Raw genomic sequence first — 24,101 nt, forward strand, 5'->3', positions numbered from 1 at the left:
TTAGCGTTATGGTGGGACAGGGAGCTGGATTCTGTCTGTCTATGTTCCTCTCTGTTGTGTCCCGGATCTGAAAATTTTCTATGGCCTGCACAGACCTTCAAAGGCTCACTGGAGCTAAATGATCTGCCAGAGATCTGAACCTGCTCACTTTATCACACTTTAATCTATGTCACAGTAATACAAGCCACAAACTCTGTTTCAGTAATACATTCTACATTACTAGAATAAATACTCGCACACAACAGCTGCCCTGCCCGAACAAACACCATTAAATAATTATTTCTATTTTGGAGGCCTGACACTTCAGTCCACTTCAGCAGCTTAGTTGCACCTAAAGTAGAGCTTGGAAACAATAACAATGAATCTTGTTTATACAAAAGCCTCATTCATACCCTGTGAAGCTCAGTTGAACTGTCATTTAGTAAAAACTTCAGCAGGATTCTAACTTTATCCTTTTACTGTGTTCGTTTATTTAGCACTGCAGGAGATGAGGTGGTATGCATCCTGCACAAAACCACTTTATGGTAATGGTTTCGAAATAGCCAGCACAATTAAAGCAAAATGAAGGGGAAAGTGATGGACTAGTTGGGGTGCCTTGTATTCCTGCTCAGTGTTTAAACTAAGTGTTTTGTCAATGGGCCACATTTGGGAGTGAAGCCCTTTTTATTTGCAGCTGCAAAAACTATCTATAAATACCAAGCGGGGGAGGGGGGGACGGTTGACCTTGGGAAGTTGCAGGATCTGAAATCACATCTAACAGAGTTCAGCAATTCACCTACAACAATTAGGTCGCCTGGGAAATCCAAAAGCCCAAAAGAGGGGGAGATATGAGGAAGAGGAAAGGGAGTCAAGCAGAGAGGAGACAGCTTCCAGCTCCCGGGGCTTTGAGTGCTGACTGCCAATCTACTTCAGGTCCAGGATGGGATAATACAGCCGCTTTTCTGTGACAGCTACAGATCAACAGGTTACTCCATAATGTGCCATAAAAAATGAACCTGCTGTACACCTGTAGCTTGATCTACCGTCTATGATTTCAGTAAAGTAACTGCATTATCATTGTCATCATTCCTTGCTTTGCAGTAATAGAAGATTACATGGATATAAATCATAAAGCCATGTCAAATTTTGGCAATAACCTCAGCAGCACTCTGGTAACCATATTATTCCTATCTGATCAGTGACTAGAGTAGCAGAGGTTAGTTTCCCTTGCACTCCATCCCCTATCCGCATCATTCCAAATTTGTATCCTCCCCTGTCCGTCCTTTTCCTCTCATCTCTCCCCTGGTCTGCCTAGCGGTCCCATGTGGGTGTGGCCAGTGTCTTGCTGTGGCTGCAGCAGGAGGACTACCTGATGTGTCGCTGTGCAGAATGGGACCAAGGGGTCTGCCGTTGAAAAGGGGCTCTGTGCTGCATCTGCAGATCGCCTTACACAACCACTTCCTGCTTCCGACCCGCTCCTCACAGGCAGCCTGTGTGCCAAGGCCGAAAAAAGCGCAAACAGAGGGGTTCAGTCCACCCAGGGGCTGAGCACAGGACCCTATTCATCCTCTTCCCAATGCTCCTCCCTGCTTCTCCCCTACAAGCCTCAGGATGGCTTTACTTTAAAATTCACAAATATTCATTTTTCTGAGGCATTGAGATCAACTAGATGCTCATTCCCTCTTTTCAGGGGTGCTTGACAGACGAGTTGTGTCAGTGCTGCCACCAGATTGGGGAGGTGAAATGTGCTCGTGTCAAGTATTTATACGATGTACGTCCGTTTGGCACAGCCACACCTTTGGCATCTGTCTTGTTCCATAAAAAGGAAAAGTGAGGGGCAAGGGTCAGGACTACTTGGAGCTACGTAAGCAAAGGAGTTATAGAAATGCTTCATGGGTAAATGAGTCCTGTAGTGTCTTGTGGAAAAACTGTTACTGTATAGGAATCCTCACAGTTAAAGGTGCAGAGAAGAACGGGTACAGGGTAATAAACAGCCCTGTCTGAGGGGGAGGGGGGCAGGTGGGTTTGGGAGGTTGGAATTGTGTTGCTATTCCTGGAATGCTCACTTTGTCCCATCTAGACCTGGCAACAGTGGGTGGGGCTGGAGCTGGGGGATAGTGGACCCCCACTAAGTGAGACTATTTAAGCAGGGACCCAATGAGGGCCAAGGAAGCAGGGGTATTTAAGATTCTTGGGGAAATGGCAAAGAGGGCAAATAACTCTGAAGACAAACAAACCAGAGCATTAATGATGAGTCTGTCACTGGACTGGATGTTTTCGCTTTTACCCCTGCAAAGGGAGGGCAAACGGCCGGAGCCACAGTCTGTTTTCACTACTGTCCTTGTCGTTTCTACCTTCGGTCATAGGACACTGTCTTGTTTTTCTACTTGAAACGCATTAAAACAGCACCTGATACGTCCATTCCTACCAGGGGGATAGAAAAACATTTGGCCTGCCGGCTCCCTGGGCTTCCCCCTCGGATGTCAGACTCAGATGAGGTTGAGAAGAATGACGCTCTGTGCAGCCACTGCAAGAAGCCATTCATACAGCCACAGAGAGTGTGTAGCATGGACCCATGGTGGCTTAAACAGAACCAGTACTGATCCAGTCCCTGCTGTCCCGACATTGCACAACACCAGTATTTATCTTATCCATGCTGGACAGGACAGCATCACTGAGACAACATGTCCACTGATTCAGCAGGATCACAACTGGGCCCCGACCAACGTAGAAAACCACTGATTCAACCAGAAAAACAGACTTCTGCAGGATACTGCTTAATTTTCTTAGTAAACAACTGATGAGAGGGTACATGGAGATGCTCAGCTCTCCCCAAGTCTGAATAAGTACAGCCTGTCAGAAATAACATTACTGATTGAGCTCTATGAAGGCATTGACGAGTATCTAATGGAACCAAACCTGTGTTTACAGAACTAGTCTCTGGTTTATCAAAAAACTCAGTCAACCCGTTCTACTGTAAATTCTTTTCCACTCTACCCATTGCCTTTGCCGTGTTGAACAGAAGGCCTTATTATTGGTCAGTGGCTGACTGTAGGCTGAGGAACAAACCAAAACCCCTGGCAGAGCTCACGTTGTTCCCCTCAGACCTGCTCAGGCTCACTGGAGACCAGTGCTGGAGGCCGGTATAGAGAAAGTGGCTTCTGTACTTCATCCATGCCCAACCTCTCTGGCTTCACATGCCTGTGTGTGAGACAGACGGCTGGGCCAAGCCAAAGAGCGACCCAAAGGGAATGCTGTGTAGGCTACTTATGGAAAATATACCATCTCAGTAGTATTTATGTACAATTGACAAAGATAACATAAATTATTCCCTGTTGTGATATGTTAATTTTTTGAGAGGATACAGGATGAATAAGTGTGATTTATTCCAAGTGCTTCACCAGAGGCCCAAAACATACTGAAAGCGCAAAAGTGCTTCTGACACAAGAGTGGCTAAGTGCAGCAGCCTCGAGGCAGAAGATTAAGAAATCTTCTGGATACCAATGAGAGTTTACACACTTTTTTGACTAACCTTAAAGACACGACTAGCAAAACTTCTATGAGTGCATTATTCATCAGGAAAAGAAAATCACTGGGAGTGTAATTGTTTGTAATAAAGTTTCTTCAGCATGTCTTTAGTCACAGCTGTCACCTTATCAAACTGGTCTTTCCTATACTAGATCTCTCTGAGTCACCGTGGGAGCCGGCTGATAAGGCCTGCCTTCGGCACATCATTTGGTCCTTCTTCATGGTGCATCAAAACAGTATGCAAGCTGTAGTCATCCTCTCTTCCATCACATGAATCATATTTTCCCTCTCCTTCCTATTTTTACAGCTGCTGCACATCTAGATCTGCTCAAACGCTTTGCTCTTCAGTGACCGAGAAAGACAAGAAACCCAGAGCGTTCCAGACTCAGGTTCTCACAGTTACTCTGCTTCCTCACGCTTTCTGTATAAACAACCACCAACGATCCCCTCTTGACCTTGACACAAGCATCCATTCCCTCAAATGTGTTTGTGTGTATGTGTCTGTGAGCACAAGTCTCCATCCACATGCATTTCAGGACAATCTAATCTGAGAATGACTAATGATTTACAGAGACTGTTAGTCCACTTTGATTAAGCAAATTGACTTTAAACGACAGGTAAAACTACAAGAATGTGATACCATATCAGACTGTTACAAAATCAACACTTGGAAAACATTAAGCAAGCACTGAACTGTTGAACTGTGTTGACAATTGCCAATGCTTGAGTCAGAAACAGTATACAATGAGTCACTACATCATTAAATATGACCAGAATAAATAGTTTTTGAAATCAGAAATTAGGATAAATCAGGGACTGTGATATACAAAAGTGAAAGATGCACTTAGTAAGTTTATGTTTTGCACTGTTTATATGTTTCTCTGCATACTGTTATATTTCACATTTCTGACAGCTTGTAAACTCACAAACAATAACAGAAATGAATTGACTACAGTAAGTGTACTAAACAGTTTTCCAGCTTTCTTTGCTTTCAGAGCTACGCACATCAGATGAAAGCAATTCCATGTGCACAAGCCAACGTAAGGATAGCATACTGTAACTTATGTGTCAACCTCTGTATGCACAAAATGTGCTAGTGTTGCACCCACGAGCAGCTCTAATGAATAAACCATTTGGCCACGCTGTTGGGATCAGAAGCTTTGCCTTGTCACAGTCCATTAAAGGGCTGAGACAGAGGGACAAGCTAGGGTCTGTAACCTTGCACCTTTGACCTCACAGCTTAGCATTGTGTTCCTATGCTGCCTTCATGCAGCTCCAGTAGAAAAACTGCCAGTCTGGGCTGCGGTCTGTCTTTTGCCCTTTTGCCCTCACTTCAATTTGTCATGCCAGCATCGCGTGCCCAACCATTTGTGTTGGCACAGCTTGAATCTCTGGGGCAGCAGGAAAGCCATTAATCTAGGGCTAGTGGGTCTTTAGGGCCCATGTGAGGACCACTGGTCACCAAAACACACCCTGATCTTGATCAAAGATGCAGTCAGAAATACAATTTGTGTGCACAATTTAAGAAATATGTCTAAATATTTGAATCTGTAAGATTATCTGTAGAAAATAAATAAATAGGGGCTGTTCAGATATAAAATGTGATTACTTTCCATGTCTTTGATCCTATTTTCGTGTTCTGTTTCCACTCACTGAAAACTGTCTAGTTCTGTCTGTGACTGTGTATTGGTTAAGCCTGCTTTTGCATGTAAGCATTGCACATCACAGACGTAACATAAATGCAGGTTTGTCATAGCATGTCTTCTTCATCTTACATCACCTTATTTTTGTTTTCACACAAAAAGACGCATTTAAAGCTCATGCACGGAAAACTATGTGGAGGAGTACATGTATGCAACAGTTCCAGGGAAAGTGTAACAAATGAACAATATTCCCATCTGGCTGGCATTTTGAAGAGTAGATTCTCTGCATCCCTTATCCACCTCGCCATCATGCATGCACATAGGAGTAGAGGGCAATTAAAATGAAATATAAGGTCATAAAGTTTTGTTAAAAGCATTGGCAAACTTTAGAAAGGGAAAACCCATATCTCTGTTGTTGTGTTTGTAAGGGCCAGTAAAACTTATTGTGTAGATAAAAAGAACATGCTATCTCTTTTAACACTGGAAATACATTTCTTTCTATAGTAAGATAAGTGACCACTATTCCCTCAAAGCAGCAGTTAGACGTGTGAGGACAGCAGTGTGGTGTGTGTGTGTGTGTGTGTGTGTAGTCATGACTATGACAGTCTATACATCACCAGGTCTTGGGCTCTTGGCTACAATCTAGGAGGAATTTATTAATGGCGTTTAGTTGGTCAAAGGGTTAGCTAGTTCTGTGCCGTTTCATTTCACTCAGAGTTCTGCTGCTTGAATAATCTCAGTGATGCAATTTCCCCACAGACGCCCAGCTGATGTTCCATTGTTAAAAAAAAAGAAAAAGGTAATGGTAGTAGGGGGTTAGCGCCTCTGCTTTTAAGTGGAAAAAATGACATCACAGTAGTAAAAAGGCACTTTGATAAGTTATGACTTCAGTATATTTGTGTGATCTTTGTATGTCGTCCATCAGCTGTGTTGGGAAAAATAAACTATATGTAAATGCTGGCAACTGCAGTGTGAGTGTATGCATAAAAAAAAGGAAACTGAAGCTGTGGTAAGGATGATGGGAAGTCTTCACTAGCCCCAATACTTAAGCTGGAATTTAAAATCAAAGGAGCTGAGAGTCGGGGTTTTACAGTGGGTCAGAGGTGCTGCGAGTTACGATAGATTCACCATGTGATGAGCACAGTGAAGCCACCTGGTCACAACCGGGGCTGTTTGGTTCCAAACTGCTCAGAAAGACCAAACCATGGGTGTGTGCAGTCTAGAGGAGTCTCCCTTGTGCAGATGTATGTTAGTGAATAAAGCCAAAGATTATTTTAGTTTCCGATGGAGGATCTTAACATCACAGAGACAAAGTCTAGTATTTTAAGAAACTCTCTTTGTAAGATGCTTCTCATGAGTCTTTGGTGCAAATCACCAAATCCCAGTCAAACAAACCAAGACTCAACTGTTCCATTCATTTTCCTGGAAGTCAGGGGAAAAAGAACAGCGCCACAGTAACAGAGATGAGGATGACACATCGGTCTGGGTGGCTGGCTGAACTGGTACAGTAGCAAGTTGTGAGTCAGAAGCTGAGACTGGAAAGTGAGTGAAGCATTTGAAGAATGGGTGACTATGGGATGTGTGATTCACGGCTTGTGAGGTGAACCTCTCAGAGAAGGGCCATGCCACCGGGCCCCGTAAAAGGTTGTCTGTTATTCCACATTTCCAAGCACTGGGTGCTTTTATTGCTGCACCAAGACTCACAAAAGCCTTGGGGCCAAATAGATGTGTAATGGCATTACACTGAGTCCGGCTGGCTGACTGGCGTAGTGAGAGGAAACAGTTGACAACATAGTAGTCTGATCCACTCAGAAGTCTCTAAGGCTTCATGAACTCATTCTCACTCTCTTGAAGATTCATCCATCCCACTTCTTTCCCAGTACTCTTCTTTCTTCCCTCTCACTTGTGTTGAATTTTCCATCTTAATCCCTCCTTATTTTCAGTCTGCTTTTTTGTTTGGTATTCTGCAGTACTTTGACTCTCTCTCTCTCTCTTTGGAGACAGATTTTTTTAACAAGCTTGCCCCAGTGGGCAGTCGACAGAGAGGGGAGGTTATTTTTAGTTTGCACACAGATTAAAAGTGGAACGTTTTTCTTCATCCTTGTAAAGAGTCCTTTTCCTTCTCTTTTATGGAGTTTAGCATCTCTGTGGGGGATCTCTTGTTACCTCCCCCACACATACTCTTCTCTTTCCCTCCGACAGACTCATCTAATCCCCACCACCAACACACTGATCCTCTCCAAACACTGACATCATTGGACAGACCAAACTCCTTCCTCTGTCTGTGGGGGCTGTTCTGTCTGTACAGCATGAAAGGGGTGAGTCTCAGCTCCTGTCACAAATCAAGGAACGGGTGAGAAAAACAAGCTGTCAGAAAACACACATCTGCTGCAGAAAAACAAGTGTGATATATGATCATATCCTCAGTGCATAAGTGGAAACGGGATCCCAAAATGGCACCTATTCAGTTCAATGCATAGATATATATATACCTAGATGTCGCCTTGGCTGCTGCTGTTCTTTGGAACAAATGCATCAATAGAGCCGCCATCTTGGCACAGGGGAGCCACTCTTCTTTAATGCATCAATGTCAATGTAGGCAAAGGTCTAATAGAAATATTATCACTATAAATTGTCAAAATCTCATGCAATTTTCTAGGTTTTTAAAACAAAGAGACTAATTAATGTGTTAATACAAAGAATATTTATTTTAATTAGTTCACAGATCTGAGTCCAAACGGAAACTTCACCCTTCTGAACTTAGCGCTTCTGCTTCAAAGTGAAATTTAAACACTCCACTATTTATTCATTTATTTCTGCATGTATTTATTTATTTAACGAGACTTAAAGTATTGTTTGGTCATCCACAGTCCTGCCGGACTCCCTTTAGGAAACCTGTGATTTAAACTTTAGCGGACTGTGACAGTCTGCTCTGCTCAGTCCTTGTTCTTTCTTTCCTTCCCTCCAGCGGGCCCAGCAGTACGGCCTGGGCATCCAAGTGCGTGGTGTCGGTTTTGGCTCCCAGGAAGTGGGCTGCAACCTCCAGATCCTGCAGCCGGACTCTGCTGCCCCGCTGTGGCTTCTATCCGTCCGCTGGGCGCCGGCAAACGCAGTGGAACTTCCTGCAGATCGAAGGACAGGTCGTCCTCCCGATCTCCACTCTGTCTTTGGCCGGTCTCATCTGGATCAGCGGAGACTGGTGCAGCAGCGAGGCGAAGCTGTGTTCCTGCCCAGGGTAAGAGACGCTGCCGCCGGCCACAGAACTCTCCACCTTCCGTTACTGCCGGAGCTCATATTGCAGTTCGAAGACAACATATAAGTATATCATAAAACACATTCTCACCTGTGAAATGTGTTAATGTTAACTCTTGCTGTTTTTCTTTTGTTTGAACATCAATAAGCAGCAAAAAAGTCCAACATCTACAGTGTTGATCTGAATGCGAGAAGGCCTCAGACCCCTGTTCCAAGATGGCGGCGGTTTTGGCGCATGCTTAGGAGCCCAAGGCGACATCTATGAGTTCAATGTAGTTGCTGTGCCAAAAATGTTTTTTAAGCTTACGGGTTTACTTTTTGGGATATGTGACCAGTGTTGGGCAAGTTGCTTTTAAAAAGTAATTAGTTACAGTTACTAGTTACTTCTTTGAAACGGTAACTAAATTAGATACTCAGTTACAAATTATAAAAATAACAAGTTACTTCAGAAAGTAACTAATGCGTTACTTTCAAGTCAATTTTTAAATGCTCAAATGTAACCCCCCCTCTCCCCCTCTTTAATGGAACTTAAAATACATGTGCATGTTCAATTATTTATGATAAATCTGAATATTATAATGAAATGGACATGTAATACAATACATTAACAGAAACAATGTGCACACATCTAAACTATTTTAATGTTGCTGTGGGAAAAAGTGAGACTAGCCTCCAATAAAATGCCATGTCCGTAGATATTATGTCTAGAAGATCATTACAAATAACACAATAGATGTTTTGGAACTTTTGATATTTATTTCCCCTCAACAGGCCACAACTGGGCAAAATTAATTTTTTAAGCACTAAAGCAAAAAATAAATAACAAATACTCTTTATAGAGCAAATGACGCAAGTTGCCTGACATTTATACTTTTGCGCTGGTGTGTGCGTTGAGTCGGTGCGTGCGTGTGTGTGTGTGTGTGTGATAGAGCGAGGGAGAAGTGAGAGAGTGACAGCAATTAGCTTCGGAGCAAGTAGCCACTATAGAGTTATAGTGAGAGAAAAAAGTTTCCCCCTATGTTTTTTGACCACGGTGGGAAATCTTTAGCAGGAAAAGTCCCCCCCTCCTTGATTTCATAACGCCATACCTGTTTCTCGTCGACTAGTTTGTGTTGTTCGTTGTGTCCGACAATGCGTGCTTTCAAACACCCGGCCAACTCTACCTCTGATTGGCTTACCATGAAGTTTTACTCAACCTCAGCCAATCGTCAGCATTTATGCGCTTGTCTCGTGCACGGCCCACTAACCGAGGAAGAAAAAAAGTTTGCCTCTCGGTTCTAAGATCTAGTTGGTCTGATAAAAAAAACCCAGCTTCAATTATAGTGACTTTATATTTTTGATATTTTATACTGTTATATTCTTATATTTTTTTTGTGTCAACACTGCAAAGGGATTGCTTTAATCTCGTTGCACAAGTACCGTGTACTTGTGTATAATGACAATAAAGGCATTCTATTCTATTCTATCTATAGTAACGCGCCACATTTCCCGGCAGTAACGGTAATGGAGTTAATAAGATGTGAACAGTAATCAATTATATTACTTGTTACTGAAAAAAGTAACGCCGTTATTTATAACGCTGTTAATCCCATCACTGTATGTGACCCACTGAGTATGTGCAGTAGTGTTTATCTTGCTGGCCCTACCCACAAGTTTCTGTTCGGACTATAGACTTAACATTGTGGAGACGTCAGAGGTTTTTTACCGCTTTTCTCGGCTGGAGGGAAATTTTTCAAATATAAAAAGTACATGGATGAAAAAATTTACAATAGAAAGAGTCATAAACAACCTTGTCTGCAGTTTGAGGTTTCCTGTCAACAGTTTTACAGATGTCTCTTTTGCAATAGTGGCCTATGGGGAAAATCCTTTTTGGCCGCAGGGCGATTTTTATTTGCAATACCGTGAGTGGCCACTGGCTGTATTTTCTTTCTTTTAATTTAAGAAATTGGCTGTAAGATGGAGCAAACTTCCTGGGGCCTGGTTAAAAGAGTGTTAAAATATTAAATCACACAAACTGCTTTTGGTATAATTAGGCCGGTGCTTTATCCAGAGAGTCTGGGAGGTAACGGGGGAGCTTACTTCAGCGTTTTCCTATCTTGGACCAAAGCCAAAGTCTGACTTTTTCCGCCACGCATGCGCGCGCACACACGCACGCACGCACACACACACACACACACACACACGCACACGCACACACCTCATCTCTAGCCTAAACTGGTGAAGTGAAGGGGGAGACATGGCCCTCTGGGTTTTACTAGTCCTACTCTCACTGACCCATGCCGGGGTCTAAAGTTGGATACAGCTCCTGTTACTTTCCTTGAATGTGGTCCCGTTCCTTAGAAAATATTCTGTTTTTAGCATTGCAGTTTATCCGTCACCCTTAATTTGAAGGAGTGAGCTCTTAAGGAGCGGGCGATATTGCGTGGTAGACAGCCTGGCAGGAACCAAGCAGGAAATCTTTCATTAAAACTCACTCAAGGTCCATCATGACTTGAAGCTCTGTGTTAGATATTGAATAATAAATGACATAGAGCAGCTCTGTTGAAGTGTTTATAATACCCGCTATCACAGCTTGGCCAATGAGCCCTGGGAACTTAGTAGAAAGCCAGCAGTCTAGATAAATCACAGATTAAGGAATAAAATGTTAAGCCTCTGATTGACAGCTTTGTTTGAAGTTGTCTGTGTGTGCTTGATCAAAGAGCTATTGCCCATGAACCTTCATGATATTGTCACAATGGAGCCAGAACAGAGAGCTCACTGTTGTAAAAGAAGAGTGAAAAATGAAGAGGGAAAGTAATAAAGATAAACAAAAGGAGAAAAGAAGTGTAATCACAGAGGACTCTGGTGACTAGCACAACAAACCATTTCAAATTGCTCACTCTCAAGCATACTTTATTGATGCTTTGGGAGACGCAGTCAGAAAACAAGAAACACATTTGGGCTAATTGTCGATCACATGTAAAGAATATCTATATGGGATATTTTACTTTATTCAAAACATATGGCGCAACTGAGAGAAACTGCTCTCCAACAGAAATAGATGTATCCAACTGCTTTACCAAAACACTGCCACCCCCGCTCATTCTTATCCTTCCCTTCATCTCACTCACTAGGAAAATCATGGAAAACAAAATGTCAGCAATAATGGTGAACTTCTGTGAAATAGAATAGCTGAGGAAAAGCATGTTATTTCATTAGTAGAATGCACGAGTGCCTCTGGGAATATGACAAACCCCATGGCAGTTCTGGCTCAGGCCCAGTCTTTGCTGTAGTTAGTGAAACCTGATAGTAAAACCTCTGCTCTGCCCAGCCTCTTTCCCCCTCACTGAGTCTGACATTCCAGCCAAAAGAGGGTGCCTGGACCACAGCGGCAGTCTAGCATCTCACAGAGCCATGGGGATTTAAAAGGGCCGGACTGAGGTGGCTTTCTCTGCAGCATCAGAGAGGTGGAAAGAAGCAGGGAGAGGAAGATAACATCAGTGCTATCTGCTGATAGTTAGACAGTCGGGGAGATTCCCTAGCCCCTCTCCCAGGTGTACGCCTGTGTCTGCAAGACAACTAAGCTCCTTCAATGTGTTTAAGCTACTCAAATAAAAGAACCTGAAAGAAAGAGGCATTTGTGGTCCAGGCGATGATCTGCCTATTAGACTTTCTGATGTAAGAAGAAATCTGAAAGCCCAAGGTTTCCTTTTTCAGACCTGCAGCAGGAAAAGCCTTTCTGCTCTAGGGCTACAAAGCATTTATGTTGTTAGCATACCTGGAGCTGTGCCTCCTGCAGAAAACATTCTCATTTAGCTCAGGGTCTCTGGGAATTATAGGCACAAGTCTTTCTTCAGTAGGCCTGGCTGCCAAATATAATGACTGGTAAAGTTGAAAAGTTAATGACTTGATCTGCTCGAATGTAACGTCTGCTTTGTAAAGCTACCTACGCATTTTAGGCGATGTGCTCTCTGCACAGCGCTAGGATGCAGAGTAAGGTTTTTGTCATTCGACAACATGCTGTTATCTCATTTGGTTCTGTTTTCGAAAGGTTTGCGGTCACTCAGCGCAAAACGGCAAATCTGAGCGGTGCGCGATGCCAGAGGTAGGGCAGCGCATAGTTGGGCGCCACCGCCCTCCCAATAGGAAATCAATGGAACGGCTGGCGCCAATCGGTTTTGCCGCCTATAATGTGTTAGCGGCTTAAAGCAACACTAGAGAACTTTTCCCGCTTCGGTCCCCCTACAGGATGGAAGCGAAATTGTCCAGTTCATTCAAACTACAGATCCGGGACCCGTACTGGCAAACTTGCATAATGTAATATAATGGACAAGTCTGCTTCCAAGCTGTAGCGTGACCGAAGTGGGAAAAGTTCTCTAGTGTGGCTTTAAGTGCTGCTCCACATACAGTGTGTGACCAATAACCAACTAAATGGAAATCTTCAGAACTGGCTCACTAGATCTTAACTACCACATATTTCAATCCATCCAAAAGGTACTTTACATTTTTAAGCAAACATTTTCAAAACATGTATGCATCATAAGTAATGCTGTAACACGCTGTAAATATGCAGGGTTTCTGTCTGTTTTATGCCAGCAGGAAATAAAAAGGCATGAAAAAAAAAAAATCAGATGTATTTGATGTGGTTACCATACAAAGCTATGGTATGATGGCACTTTTGGAGGAATCTGAGCCATAGCTTTCCAGAGTCAACATCCTTATGATAATGTTGTCGGCGTGAGATGATTTAATATTGTGTTAACATGTTGCAGGACAGGCTTCCCAGGGCTACACAAACACCATGCAACCCAAAGCTGCACAAACCCACTGTACCTCACACTGATGAGGCCATTGTTAGCCTACTGCGATCAGATCACTCCCATAATCTGTGAATACATCCGCCTCCACGGTACATTCTCTGTATCTGTTGTATTTGTAACACCACTGTGGCTCACAGGGAGAAGCACTGTTGGTTTAGCCCAGCTGCACAAGCCCACTCACTAGATCTGGCTAAAGATGGAAGCTTTTGAAAAGTCTTACCTCAAAGTGGTACTATGTAGTATGACATGAATGAGATGTACACCACTTGTTTGATCAAAAATTGAATCCTGGTCTCAAGAAGCACCTAGAGGTCTAATTTAGATTAGAACCACACTTGTCTCCTGTATTGGTGGTAATTTTCAGCATCAGTGGTTGTCCACGAGCTGATAGCATCTTGCAGACTGTCAATCTCATGACATAAGATGGAGAGTAAAACAGATTGGCAGATGAAGCCACACTCTTTGAGCTGCTGCTTCAACCTCTCCCATCTGCATCAGCAGTCACACATGGTTCACATAAGAAATCCTATCTTCTCCTTGGCAGTTTAGGGCTACATGCAAACACGGAAATGAGATATACACTACTGTGCTGAGGCTGAATGCTGAGGGGTGGGCACTAACTTTCTACTGCAGAGATATAACCAACAGAGAGTCATGTGAAACCACAAGGGGCCATTTAATCAAAAACACATGTAGGTGTGTGTGTGTGTAATAATGGTTATACACACACACACACACACACACACACACACGCACACATGCCCGCACACATGCCCGCCCGCGCGCGCACCACACACACACACACACACAACACACACACCACACACACACACACACACACACACACACACACACACACACCAACACAGAGTTGATGGAGATGACCATTTTGTAAAGTCCATAAAGTCAAGATGGTTCAGACATAAAACAGGATTGCTACCATTCTGACAGGAAGCTTAACTTTGCCTCCAGGGCTGTTTTTTATGTTTAAATAAGACTTTGTGCTTGAATAGATAGAATTACTGTTTTTGCAATCAGTGAAACATTTATTCACTGCCTGGCTGACAAATAGTAAGAAATAAGGCAAAACTGAATCAAAAAAGTAGAATGATGCAAAGTAAAGGTCCATTTCAATTAGTCCGACAATCCCCTCAAATGACAATGTTTAACTCTAATTTACCCTGAAGTTTGTCATTACTCCACCCCTTCACTTCACCCATCTGTACCTCCCATTTCTACAGCACAGCCACCTGTTTAGCTCGACACTGTAAAAGTTAAGCTACTGCCCTTTGTAGCACTCAAAGAGTTTGTGTGAACAAACAGCATCCTTTCCTCCCTGTGTGACTGTATATATTCAGACCTGCAGCTCTTTTTAGGTTTCCTGCAACTTTTCAGCAAAAATAAATCTTACTCTACTTGCATGCGAAGGGAAATGTAGATCGAAAAGAGTTTTTCAAAGAGATCCAGGCTGTCATACTGTAGATTAACATTGAGAGACCATAAACATCTATATGGAGCCTTTGGTACTGACTGAAGAAAAATGTAGCAATCAATCTTCTGCAAAATAAATAAATAAATAAAAATACATTAATTTCCAGACTTAAGAATTAATTTAGCTTATATTCCCATGCAGTCATAGACTGTAAATCAATGTCTGCATATATTTGAGTGTGTATGCATTAGTTTTAGTGTGTGGGTGGCAGTTTAAAACCTTTAGGTTGAGGGAGTTCACACACACACCCCACACACACACACGCTCGCTTGCGCGCGCGCGTGCGCACACACGCTCGCTTGCGCGCGCGCGTGCGCACACACACACACACACACACACACACACACACACACACACACACACACACACACACACACACACACACACACACACACACACACACACACACACACACACACACCACACCATTTCCTAAAACGACTGTGAATGTTTGGCTGTGCCAGCTGTGTGAGCTTGAGGCTGGGTGTTGGTGTATACAATTGTCCAACAGACTGCATGGTGTGTATACACATAGTCATAAACAGAATCCGGAGCGGAAACACTGATCACCTAGATGTGCTTGACCTTATGACCCTGGGGCTGAACTGTTATGCTTTCACTATATGTTATCTTGGCCCATACGGCTGGTGGAAAAACTGGGTGCTGCACTGGACCACAGCCAGGTAAAGTGTTTGTCAGTGTTTGTGAGTGTGTATGTGAGACAGGAGACACGTGCTAGAGAAGATTTTTCCTGATTTCATCTTTATTGTTTATGTTCTTGTATGGATGTAAATCGAAATGATCCAAAAGTTTGTGTGTCTGCGCATGCATGTGTGCAACCATGTCTGTGTCCAAGTCTCCATGTCCAGAACCTGGAGCTGAGAGAGGAGAGAGAGAGAGAGAGAGAGAGAGAGAGAGAGAGAGAGAGAGAGAGAGAGAGAGAGAGAGAGAGAGAGAGAGAGAGTGAGTGAGTGAGTGAGTGAGTGAGTGAGTGAGTGAGTGAGTGAGTGAGTGAGAGAGAGAGAGAGACTTACAGAGACCCACATTTTGTGTCAAACATCTGCACTTATGTGTAAATACTCTAAAAACACAAGAACAAAATTATGTGTGCTACCAAAAGTGGGGAAACACAATCTTCATTGCCTTGTTTGGAGGATAGGCTATAGCCTATACAACCCTGAGAGAAACACCTGAGAGAAAAAAAAACAGCTCCCCTTATTTTGAAGGCAAGCAATGCTTTTAAAAACATTCAGAATCAGAATTGTTATTATTGCCAGTATGTTTTTTACACGTAACGCCAACGGAGGTGTAAAGTTATAAATGGCCGCTGTTCTGACTCGGGTGCCTGGCTCTGTTTCCCGACAGTTCCGTAAACTGCCGTAAGCATCCTTAGCACCAGAGTCAAGTGCTGACCGGGCTGGCTGCTAGCTGGCTGGGGGCTGACTGTGGATGTGTCCTCGGGCCGGGGCTGTTGTCAGCTCTCATCCCGACTGAAGCCTTGCAGCGCGGAGAGAGAGAGAGAGAGAGAGAGGCAGACTGACAGGGGTGTGCTAGCTAGCTGGCTAAATTAACATAACGTTTCTGATGAATTTGTGGGTTAGCCCAGAGTTGTGAACAGTGGTCAAAACAATCATACTAAAAATAACTGAGCATGTTGCACAATGTTGTAATCTTATGTTACCCACCAAGAATTTGCTGTTATAGACCTAGCATTAGCATTAGCTACTTGCTTGTCAACCAGCTTTACATTAGGCACCAAAGCACTTTTCCCTGTTCGTTCCCCCGACAGGTTGAAAGTGGAACTGTCCATTACTGTTACCATTACCATTATTCTTATGTCTAATTCGAACGGTGGTTAATGAACCACTGAAACGATTTTGAAAACACTATTTTAAGGTTCAAAAGAATCTGTCAGCCCTGATAAACATATTTACACAGTATTAACGTTGCACCTCCGTTTGCGGTAACGGAGGTGTAATTTAAAAAAAAAAAAATAACAAAAAATGCAGAAAAGTAAGTACAGTGGCATTAAAGACCCTGCTTTCATAGGATGACAGCTTTACTTTCAAACCTGAAGGATTTACACCTTCAAAACAATCGTGACAGAGTGTGTAAGAGAAACAATGCTTTTGAAATGCTAAGCGGTGTCAGGATGTGGACCTTTTGAACTGGGGAAGACTGTCCAATTACTATATTATTCAAATGCTGCTTTCCCTTTCTCTGTGTTCGTACATGTGTGAGTATGTGTACATGACTGAATGGAAATATGCTTATCGTCTGCTAGCACTTTGTGTCATTCCAGCTTTCAACTCCTGAAGGCCCAGGAAGCCACTGAGAAACTCCTTGAGCAAACACTATGTATCAAGGAGAGCCGACAGTGAGGGATGAATATCTAGCAAACATGCCCGTTTGAACCGGAAATATGCAGTGGGGTTAAAACCTATAGCTGTTTGAACCCGGGACACTAGAGAAGAGCTGGCAAATATATGTGTTTGAAGGCCAAACAGTGTTGAAGGCAGAGCTCCCATGGGGAATCTAACAGTAGAGCCTGATCAGCTGCTGCGGACTCTCGTTTAGGCTGACAGTTTAAATAAGAAGACACAATAAGCTCAGTCATCAAGGAAAAGATCCCCTCATCCCTTCAGCAAAGAAAAGATGCCATTCCTACCTCACCTATAGCTGGAAAACAATGGATTCTTTCGTATTCAGAGTGGTGCAGAATACACTATACACATACTGTGCATACACATACACCCCACACTGAGAAACAGAGAGAGAAAGAGATTCATTATCCCATTCTTCATTGGCATGAGGTGCCAGGTTCATGGACAGACAGAGCTAATTAGAAAGCTACGGAAGTTTAGGAAGCATGTGACTCCTCTGACCCATAAAAAAAACTGTCCTGTTTGTTGGTTCAATTAAGGACATTATCTTTTCATTTTATCCAACTATATTATTATGTTTCATTCAGTTACACCCTGAACAACCGTAGTACAAGCTTAAAATAAAACACAGTAAAGTATTTTTTGCATGAATAGCAAATGATTCTAAATAACAGTGAAACTGAGATAACTTCAGTAAACCCGGTGGGCAATGTGGTAAAACAAAACACAAATTCCATCTTTCTTTGTCAAAAGTGGTGCCTCCTGTCTGAACCGTTTCAGAAAGACATGTCTGTCAACACTTAAAATGAATGTGGTCATCTGTCCATGACACAGATTGCTGTGCCGCGGATGACAGTCATCAGTAGTCCTAGACAGAGACAGCTTTGAAGTGAGACCACAGCGCGCTCCTTTCCACCCAGTTCTCATGGCTTTCCCTTTAAATAGAGCATGACATCAGACTCTGCGCAGGTCTACCGGCCCAAACCCAAAACAAATGTGTCCAAACAATGCCACATCTGGAGCGAAACACAGGAGTGAGAGGGGAAGAGCAGGAATGTAGCGGAAAAGAAGTTGAAAAAGGGAAAGCGGTCCTAAAGCTGTTTAGCTTTAGGACCCTGGCCAAGGCGTCTGGGGATGTGCCTGAGCTATAATTTACTGGTGATTTCTCTCATTCCCTGCCCCCAAAGACCTGAGTTCACTACTGCAGGCCCATGCAACAGGCATATCAAATACAGAGAAGTCTATTTAATTTATTCTCAGTTCCACCAATACAGGCTAATGTCAAACATATCCTACAGACAACTGCCAAGCACTGTGTCACTTGTGTGGTGGTAACCCAACTTTAACACTATAACCTCTAAGTTCCAGAAAGTTCACAAATACGTTCAGAGAGAAAAGAAATTTCTTGTTTGATTTGGCTCATTCTTCTGACTTTTCTGTGCAGATGCAAGAGGAGGTCTTCAGAAAGTCTTCTCAGGCAGCCGGTTCTTGTTGTCACTGTCAGAAGCAATCAGAGCTGCTGGGTCTGCATTCAAGCAGCAGAGGAGCAGGCCAATATTCAAGCCAATGTTCTGCCTGTTGGATAAAGTGTCTAATAAACACGTGGCGGCTGATCCAACAGTTATTTGTCAGTAGACACATAGTATACTGCCCGCAATCTGACAGAGTTACTTGGACTTATAGTTAAGAATGCAAAACATGTACGTTACAATACACACGCACACATGAACACAAGTCTGTGTGTGGATTTGTGTGCAAGCTCAGGGGGCTCTTTAGATCAAAGGTGTGAGCTGACAAACACCGTCGATAGTAGGATGGAAAATATGCTTAATGTGTCCTATTGGAAAAGGAGGTCACAGATAGGGAGAAAGGGGAAAGATCTGACTGATGAAAACACGATGGACTCTCCTCTCCACCAAGTCATGTGTTTCACATCTGCACTGCACTGAGACTGCTCATCTTAAGATATCTCAGCCTCCAGATCCAGATATCTCCAGATATCTCCAGATATCTCCAGATATCTCCAGGCCTAGTTCTAGGTGTGAGCTAACTAGGTGGTCAGTAAGAGCGCCACCAGCTGGAGAGGGCACCAGAGAGGATGGAGGACAAAGTATCTGGTAACTCTGATTTTAAAGTCCCTTCAAAGTCATGTCAGATGAGACCATTAAAGCTGTAAGTAAATCCCTGATTAGCTCAACAGTGTGTGGGTGATGGAGACAGGCCTGCATAGCCGGCTTGAGCAGTCTAACAGTTCAGCATCCTGATAACAACAAAACTGTATTTGTAGAACTGATGCATTACAGAAAATGCATCAAAAACAGCATGCCAGTACAAATGTAGGTATTGTGTGTAACACCAAAAGCTAATTTTACTGTTCGTATCTCGACAGCTACAGGAACAGAGTCAGAATTCAATTAATCGTGCTGCCAGACAGTCAATATCTATAGGTCAAATTATGAAAAACAGGTTTTTCTTTTCAAACTAGAGACATTTGCCAAACATCATAGTGCAGGTCATAAAAAATCTGTTTACAAGAAGAGGAAAACTAGTGTACAGCAAACACTATGGATGTTTCCATCATCAGCTCTACCAAACAAACATGGATTGATTTTTGAGGCATAATCCATGATGCAAATCTGAACAGAAGTGTAGCCTCACCACCAAAATACAAAACTTAAACTGCTCTTACACAGAGTTTCAGATACTGTGAAAAGTTTGTCTGTATCAGTAAAAGTTTGTAAATCAAGCTTATATTTTCAGTTATGGTCGGTTGACACACAAAATTGTTGATCATTTTAATCATGAAGGCAACTCTTAAATTATGTATTTAAACTTAGCTGAAAATTATATGGGAAACTAAATGAAGGTTTGGCCTGCTAATGTGTTTATTGAAAAAAAAAAGTTTAACCACCAACTTTGATGTTTTCAAAGTTTTAGTGAGTGGGAGCAAATCTGGAGAGTCTGTCAATTGAAATGGAAATCTGATTATTTAATACACATTCAAAACTCATGCCATTCAGGTATAAGCAAGTGAGGACATTTTTCCTTTCTTTTTCCCCATGCTGATCATGTATCTTTTTGCAGTAGTTTATGTGTTTCCCAGGGGACTATCTACAGAATTAGAATTTGATGGTGGGATATACTGTATGTGTGTAGGCATTTTTGACTTTCTCTGTATGGCCGACTGCCCCTACAATTTGTGCTTGGCATATGACATTTGTAAATTTGTGTAATGAGTGTTGCAGATCGACAATACTGTGTGTCACAGACAAGCTGGTTCAGATGGTTGCCAGGAAACCCCCAAATATCATATAATTTAACCATTAAGATGCATTTTCATTTAGTCATCATCACTGGCAATGAAAGGCAGATTAAACCAATGACATAAGTATTTTCTTCTGAACTTGAAGTCACTGTTCATCTTTCACTTTTGAAGCCTCACAAAAGTCTGGGGTAAGACCCTACCAGAAGTCGTGACCCTATCACTCAACGTGGGAATTAAGGGATGAATAACCTCCCCGGTCTTATGTAACATTAGTGACTTGTCTGGACAGTACTTGCTGAGCTTAACATTATAGCCACTATCATGCCCCTTAGACACTGAACTAGATTTAATACTATAAGTGGGTAGTCACAGTATCTGGTTAGGGGATTATGATTAATAGTCCAAAATGCAAATGCATATCAATCATACAAAGAAAAGAAAGTGTCTGTCCTTGGAGTGTTGTCTTTCTGTTCACACTTCAATCTCCCCACAGTCTCTCTGGTTACAGTGGGGTCATCTTGCCTGCATACATTTTCATCACAAAATCCCTGTGGCTGTTTCCTTTGAAGACTTACTTTAACTAAGACCTACTGTTGCAAGTGTTGATCTTTCCATATTTCTCTCTCCCAGTGATCATGCATGCATGAGTGAGGTGGAAGAGTGGGGGAGTTGGGGCTGTCAGGGTGTCTAGAGTTACATTAACGGCCAGCAGTGTGAGAGGCAGGAGGTGGTAGCGGGGTCAGGGGTCAGGGGTCACGGTACCCTGACAAACAAATGAGCCACCCAGTGAGGAAGTCAACAAGAGATGCTTTCACCTGCAGCCCTAGCAACAGCAGCTGCTGGTAAATGTGTGTGACAAATGTGCCATTCTGAACCAATGACAGGGTCTCAATCATCACCATATGGGGTTGCCACACAAACATGTCACACAAACACAGCAGATAGGGTGCAGGGGGTCAGAGAGACAGGAGACAGAGGGAGGGAGGCAGCAGAGACAGCAGACACAATAAAAGATAATGAAGCAGATAGTGATCCAATATGTCAACTGTTGTTGTGGGTGGCTGTGGCTCAGTGGTAGAGTGGTTGCCTGCCAATCGGAAGGTTGGTGGCTCGATCCCTGCCCCTGCAGTCATTGTCGAAGTGTCCTTGGGCAAGACACTGAACCCCGAGTTGCCCCCGGTGCTGCGCATCGGAGTGTGAATGTGTATGAATGTTTATCTGATGAGCAGGTGGCACCTTGTACGGCAGCCCCGGCCACAGTGTATGAATGTGTGTGAATGGTGAATGTTTCCTGTAGATGTAAAAGCGCTTTGAGCAGTTGTTAAGACTGGAAAAGCGCTCTATAAATACAGCACATTTACATTTGTTCATATGCGAAATAAAGCAACATAGATCCAACTCACTGGTGGTCTGATTGCAATACAGACATCCTCACAGCTGAGCACACTGCTACAGTAGGGTAAAATGTTATGATGCAGCAGGTTTTACTGTGCATTCTATTGTTGCCCTTTGTGGCTTAATGATCAGCAAACAGTCTCTTCCTTCTGCCATTCTATCCCAATAATCCACTTTCATACACAATGTCCTGACTGACAGACCACATGATGCCAAACTAGAATTTAAAACACTGATGATTCTTCTGCATTCACCTCCAAATCTATTTTCTACGGCACCCACAATGTTTTCAATCAGCCCTTTTGATTTTCCACACTTTCATTTCATAATTCTATTTGCCTCAGCCTTCCATCTGTCCTCTATCTCATGCTCTTTTTGGTATTTTCCTCTCTCTTTCTCTCCCACTCGCCAGCTCTGGAAAGTACATTCGCACAGTTCAACAGTGACACAAGGACCGTCTCCTTCATGGCAGACCGTGCTTGTGTTTTTTCAATTAAGCCAGGCTCCTGTACACTATTCATTTGGGAAACCATAATTCTCATGGCCCAGCAGAAACTAATGGAAAGTCACTTAGGTTGTTTTTTTCTTCCTTCCATCGGAAAGACCCATTCCCTAAAAGTCTAGTCTGACTAGTGGGGATGGGGAATAAAACTGTAGGAATACTGCTTATGGAATACAGAAGGTGTTGATAGGATGTGAAGGTCTTACCAAGGGGTACTAGGGGGCATCAACTCATGGGGTGAAAGGGAGCAGGAAGGAGGTGAAAGAAAGAATACAGATAGATGGATTTCCAAGGGAATGTGGATGAAAGTGAGTGAGTCGCAGGCCGGATCTGAATTGCCCAGCGGGGAAGAGGACGGATCCACTGAAATCACTTCAAAGCCTGGTGTCACTGGTCTGCACATGAGTACAGACGGTCTCCTGTCTTCTTTTATTTACAGAGATGAGCCCCAATAGCCTGTTGCATCCATCTGCCTTAAACAGCAATCAACCGTGCAAATAAATATCTCCACACGTGCCCACACGCAGACACACACGCAGACACACACACACACACAGCAACACCGCACTGTACATTTAACAGCTCGTGTACAATTATAGGGTAGCATCACTGTATAGCTGTACATTGCATTAGCAGCAGACCAACAATGAAAGTCAACAGAGTGATATTAAATTTACCTGACAACAAAAGCCATTCTGAAAAAGAAAATTATCAGAGAATGGCCACTTCCAATTAACTGCTGCTAGAAAGTTCCCATCGTCCTTCTTCCAGAATGTCTCAGTCCCAGTCTGACCCTCTTTCTTGCCTGACCAGTAGTAGCCATTTGTCTCCATTAACATAAAGCTTTCACTGGCTGCTGACTCAGTCTGCATTCATACATAAATACTGTAGGAAATATGCAAAGACACAGACCCATTCACACAGTATTCATGTGTCCATGCTAACATGCACAAACACACATCTACATACCATTGCACATACAGTAAATTCACAACACAGATGCACATTCAAAGTGGGAGGGATCTAAACCGGACAGCCCCCATTACACCCCCAGCCCCCACCACAACAATCAAAAGAGACAGACAGACACTAAAGGGAGAGCAGTGAGAGAGAGACAGGCAGGAGCAGCACATGAGAAGGAGACAGTCTGAAGTCTTACCTCAAGAGCAATGCTGTGGAGCCACTACAAGGGGAAGCCTCATGACTGTAACGGCCTCTCTCAGACTAGGTCTCTTTGTATCTCTCAGTTGTGGGAGACGGGCGCTGACGCACAGGCAGCTTAGCGGAGGGGTGCTCGGCACACTTTACAGGCAGAGAAAGCAGTGGAGCCGCGCAGACCCCGGGCCCGTCCGCTCACACTCTGCCTTCTGAGGATGAAAAGAGAAGACTTCATTACCAGCTGGAGACCACGCCTCCACCCGTCCAGTCTCCCTCCTCCCAATCCCTCTCTCCCTCCCTCCCCTTCTCCTTCACTACCTCCCCGCTTCCCTTCCACACTCCCAGCCAGTAGCACGCTCCAGGGCCTGTCCCGGCCAAGAGAGGGGAAGCAGACTGCCAAAGAAAACCTCCCATCCCCTGCCTGCCAGCGCTGAGCAGTGCAGAGACAGTGAGGGACAGAGAGATGAAGAAGGAGGTGAAGAGACAGAGAGATATATATAGGTATAGAGCATGTAGTTCAAATCCACCAACTGTTCTTTGTTTTGAAATTTTACATTGAGTACAATGCCTTAAAGTGGTTTTAGCATAACTGACAATGCAGTGAGGAAGGATAAAGTGTGTGTGTGTGTGTGTGTGTGTGTGTGTGTGTGTGTGTGTGTGTGTGTGTGTGTGTGTGAGAGGTAAGGGAGGTAAAACGAAGAAGG

At 43.4% G+C, this 24,101-nt stretch overlaps 1 protein-coding gene across 1 annotated transcript in view; it reads right to left on the minus strand.

Moving 5' to 3' along the window:
• znf469 (zinc finger protein 469) overlaps positions 1-23,608 on the minus strand; it is a 47,156-nt gene extending 23,548 nt beyond the window's left edge. The window contains exon 1 of the mRNA XM_032523446.1: positions 23,399-23,608. The gene's annotated coding sequence lies outside the window, so the exon portion shown is untranslated. The remainder of the gene's footprint in view (positions 1-23,398) is intronic.
• Between the last annotated feature and the right edge of the window lie 493 nt (positions 23,609-24,101).

Source organism: Etheostoma spectabile, chromosome 8, assembly GCF_008692095.1.
Source record: "Etheostoma spectabile isolate EspeVRDwgs_2016 chromosome 8, UIUC_Espe_1.0, whole genome shotgun sequence".
NCBI lineage: Eukaryota > Metazoa > Chordata > Actinopteri > Perciformes > Percidae > Etheostoma > Etheostoma spectabile.